This window comes from Quercus lobata, chromosome 9 (genome assembly GCF_001633185.2).
Source record: "Quercus lobata isolate SW786 chromosome 9, ValleyOak3.0 Primary Assembly, whole genome shotgun sequence".
Classification (NCBI taxonomy): Eukaryota; Viridiplantae; Streptophyta; class Magnoliopsida; order Fagales; family Fagaceae; genus Quercus; species Quercus lobata.
In genome coordinates this window covers 32900656-32905926 of record NC_044912.1, presented here as the reverse complement: position 1 = coordinate 32905926, position 5271 = coordinate 32900656, and the positions used below count along the sequence as shown (strand labels likewise).

At 34.1% G+C, this 5271-nt stretch overlaps 1 pseudogene; it reads right to left on the bottom strand.

Annotated features, from left to right (window-relative positions):
• Positions 1 to 3622, bottom strand: LOC115962090 (annotated as a pseudogene).
• Positions 3623 to 5271: the final 1649 nt, after the last annotated feature.

Genomic DNA, 5271 nt, shown 5'->3' with positions numbered 1-5271 from the left:
CTAAGGCATGGTAGAAACCACTTGTTGTAGACCCGTTGCCAATTGATGAAGACATAGCAAGCAAAAACCCAATATCATGTGGTCCTGTGGTCCACACAAAGCACAACACAGAAACAGACAATATTATTACAAGTTTTTGTTCTGTTTTTGGGAGACAAACCCATAGAAAGGGAAAGGAGAAAAGCAATTGATAACACTATTGCAAAATCATGAAAATCAATACTCAATTGACCCTACATTGATGAAGGAAGCCTAATCCTATGGTCCAGCAGTTCCACATTGAAGAAAACAAGCAAAAACCCAATTTCGAAAAAAGAATTTTAAACCCTAGGTTTCAAAAATTAAAAGGATCTACTTGCAACAGTTGAATAGATGAACATTGTGTCTCTTTCTTCCTCAGGTTGCTTGCACAATCAAAACCCAAGTGGTTCTCAATCCATTATCTCAAAAACATTGCATTGTGATCTTAGTTTGGTGAGTACATTGGATGAGAGTGTGTTTTGGGAGTGAGGAGTGTTTGATTTGTTTTAAGTTATGTTTTTGATGAGTTTATGTGTTAGAGTAAAGTCTACACTAGAGGTGGGTAACAGAGAAGTAACGGAGGGAATCATAGGTGGGTAAAGTGTCAAAAATGAAACCACGGGTAGGTAAGTCAAATTAGAGGCAAACCATAGGTAGGTAAAGTGTTATCCCTAAGTTAATTGAGATATACCACTTAAAAAATTCTAAATCAAAATAAGCTCCATGATTAAATTAATTATTTGCCCCTTAAGTAATAAGTAAATTCAATTGTAGTCCCTTAATTTTAATAAAGTTTAATTTGTTATCTCAAAATTTAGTTATTTAGTCTGTTTTTCCAAATGATTTCACTTATGAAAAAAGTTGACGCATCCCATGTTTAAGGGACCAAAATTGAATCGACTCAAAATTTAAGGGACTACAATCAAATTGATATAATATTTAGGGGACAAATATTAGACCAACCCAATGTTTAAAGGGATTACAAAAAGCAATTTACCATCGCCATTGTTAGCTAAAAAACGTTGCATTAAAACATTCATATCACCCTCTACACAATTTTGGCTACAAAGAGTATTAGCATTGGTGGTGGTAAAAATTTAGCAATTTGATATTTCAAAAAGCTACCTTATTTATTTTACCATCTTATTTTATAAAACACCCAACATCAGTTGTTTTATTTTGGTATTAAACACGATAAAATAATATAAACAACCTAAAAAATATTGTTTTTTTGTTTAACATCTGAGCTACAGTGTACATGCAAAGATGGCTATGCACTATAGCTCAACAGCAAAAAAATTTGTCTTTTCCTCCACTGATGCAACCCACTTTTGTTCTATTTGGTTGATAAATTTAGTATCTTAGCAATTTGCTCCCACCAATGCTAATGCTCTTACCAAAAAAAAAAAAAAAACTTTTGTTATTTTAACAAGCAAACATGTACATTAGTCTGAATGTTTATTTTGGGTAAATTACTAATTTGGTTCCTAACCTTTATACTATATATCAATTTAATCCGTAACATTTCAAATGTGTCAATTTAGTTCTTAACTTTTTGATATTGAGCAAAAGTAGTCTTTGCCACTAAATAATGGATAAAAAATACTGACATGACCAACAGCTAAAATAAAAAATCGTTATTTTGCCACCTAGAATGCCACATGGACTGCCAAATGGCCTAAACTTAATATTAATAAAAAATAAAAAAATTTAAAAGTCGGTGTCATGTAAACCTCAACTGGTATTTCAAAATCCCTAGAATCACGAATTCAAAATCAAATTGTTCTCTATATCAGATCTCATTTTTGTGTTTGGATTCCGTTGATACGTACAAGCTTTGTGCGTTTGAAATCACAGAATATGTGCTCTCAAACTCGAAATGATCGGAGGAATAGGAAACCAAGGTTCTATTTTAGCAGTCCACTTAAAAGTTAAAAGACTATTAGCCAATTAGCAACAAATTGGGGAAAAAAAAATAGACAATGGGATTAAGGGACTAAACTGTTCCTTTAAAAAATTTAAAATTAAAGGGTAAAATTTAAAAAATTTAAAATTAAGCTTCTAAAATTGAACACAATCTATTTTGAGGACGAAAACTACAATTTATCCCTTTTATAAAAAAAAAAAGTTAATTGGTTATAGTTATTTTCTTAATGAATTGCTATGATTATTCTAAATAGACTTATAATAAAGTATCCTTTTTTTTCTTTGTTTTTTTTTAATGGATAATAAAGTTTCCTCTGAGCCGTCAAGGAACAACCGATAGCATAAGAGTAAAGCATGCGGAAAAAATTGCTGGAAGTCCAAGATTATATGTGTATTCAACTACCAACTAATCATAGAAATTTCAATAATAAATTATAGACTAAATTATATATACCTTGTAAAGTTTGCAAATAAATCTATCCACAAACCACCTGTCTTCCACTGCAAATTTGGAAGAACATGAGCATCCATTGACAGGGCATGAGTCGTTGCATTCTAGTAAGAAAAAACATGTAAAATGATGAAAAATCAGTGGGCTGTAATTTGAGAAGAGGTCTCAATCTCGGTCTCACCCCTAGCTTAAAGAACAATATCATCTCCAATGCCTCAAAGCTTGTTGCTTATCCAAAAGTCATTCCAAACCACTCACTATGCAATAATTATTATTATAAGGTGACTTGTGACGATCAGCATGTTTTGAAGGTGACAAAAGCAATCTCATATCTTGCAATGCAATCACCAGTGCTGGAAGCCGACTCTTAGTTGTGTGAGCCCAAGCATGAAATTGCTGGCTAAACATAATGCAACCCGAGCACACACCAACGAAAGCAAGAAATATTGGATCATTACTAGCAAGGTCCATTGGTAGCACTGTGAATGTCATGGCACGAGCAAGGGCGTGTAGATTGTTTGCAAACTGTCTTCGAGTGATTGTCCATGGCCACTTATGGTGACCTTGAAATGCATCTATTTGGGCACCAAAAATTGGAGTTGAGGCACTTCCATAATTGTCAATACCCCAATGGTACACTCCAGACCCAAGGTCAGCTAAAATGTAGCCAACCAAGCTTGCTAAAATGGGCTCAAGCCACATGTGCGATCTGTTGCACCCATTATTGACTTTGCTAGAGAGATCATGACTGTGGTGCACCCACTTGCTACCCATGCACGATGAGCCCATGTTGATCTCAAACTTGGGTCATTAAGAATGGGGTGGCTAGGAGGTGATGTGACCAAGGTTTGTGAGGGGTTCAGCTGTGGTTCAATGACTAATTGGTCAAGGTTCAGCCTAGGCTTGGTGGTGGTGGTGGTGGTAGTGGTAGTAGTAGTGGCCAAGCAATGCACACGTGTGTGGAGGCACGGAGAGAGGCACGTGTTGACATAATGTTTGGAACTCAAGAGGGTATTTATGTTGAGCTAAAATTGACATTGGAAAGTGTTCAATAGAACCAATTCTTAGGTCGGAGGAGGGACAATATATGTGACACAAACATAAAACAGAGGCTGTGGACAGTGTTGGTGGTCTTGTGGAGAAGAGAGGCAGAGAACTAATGATGTGTGGGTATAGAGGATTCGTGGTGTTATGCAAGTCTCTAGTGGCTGCTGGTCACTCTGTGTCAGAGTCACACAATTGTTGAAGGTTTTCTTGGACATCTTTGAAAACAACAGTAAGGCACCCAAAAGCTTGGTTGGATCCTTTTGCCAATGCAAATTGCAAGCTTGTGGTCCAGTAACATTTGCCTTAGATTGCATACTTGGCACTATTTGAGCCGTTTGATTGTTTGTTGTTTTATGGGATGGTTGCTAATAATCCAAAAGCAAAGTTCGGTCAATTTGTGAAAGTTCTTGTGGAATTTCCTGAGGACGAGTTTTCATAGCAAGCAATAATAGTAGTGGCCGAGGAATATTCGTATCCTTAATGAGTTTATCCAATTTATAATGTCAAATTAATTTAAAGGGTACACACTAAAATAAAACTCAATTATCAATAATTTATGGATCAAATTATCTAAGAAACTGTTGTTGTGAAAATTGTTATTGCTATTATAGGTTTAGTTATAAATATATACATTATATAATACATTTTTAAAAATATTATTTTGTGTAGGTTCTAATTAATTCAACTAGTAAAATTTTTTTTTAAAAATAATAATAAGAGAACTCTGGTTCAATCGCTTCCAAGAAATGATCATACATAAAGACGAGGTCTCCCTCTCTCATACACGCACATATGCATAGAGAGAACTTTGCCCAAAAATATTTTAGTTCATTAAATTCGAAGTTGTTCATTTTAGTCAATAACTTTGTCCAAATTTTATTAAAAATGTTGGTGAGCATTTTATTTTGGTGGGCTATTGGGCTTAGAGCACTGGTATTTTCTTTTAGACAGGTTTTGTCAATTGGGCTTTCTGTGAGATTTTCGGTTATGGACTTTAATTAAATGTAGTGGGCCTAGGATTTGTTGGGTGTGGGCTGCCTTCAAACTCTTGGGCTTAAAGAAACTAATGGAAAGGGTGAATAATCAGTTCAGTTCAGTGTCTGGTTATTATGGACATGGCCTAGCCTAGTACTCGTCGGCCATCCAAGTAAACCCATAAGCTTCAGATATATTACGTACAAAGTATTGGCTCTACCCATAGATAGCACCGTTGCTCCAAAATTTCAACCTCACATGATTTGCGAAACCTGGTTTTCCTTGAAAAACAAGCCAACTTAATTGAAGCACGTATAGAAATTTTTGCAGTTGTACGTGGTGATAAGATTGAGGATAGGATTCGTGATTATGAGATATATTATGGAGATAAGATAAGAGTATTCAAGCTTCTTATTGGAGCACTAAATAAGGATAAAATTTAGTTACAAAATTTGTTGTAGCCTAAAACTACAATCGTACTCAATAAAATAAACATTTCTACATATTTTGAAAATTTAATAGTTAAATAGTATGTTCTTTACGCTTTTAATACACATATCAAATTTTGTGTCAATTGGATATTATTTACTATATGATCTATAACTTTATATTTTATGCATAATTTTAAACTGCAAAAACTTCAATTTAAATAATTTATTAATGACATAGCTATTGATCTTTAATTTTTTAGAAATTTTGCAAGCATGGAGGATATAAGGAGAAGATATAATTTAATGGTGGATTTGTCAAAATTCACCTCTAATAAAAAGATATTAAATAAGGTTGTAGCTTATTTCTTGAATTATTTCCTGGTAATAAAGAGGTTGGAGTTGGCGTTGATAAAAATTCCT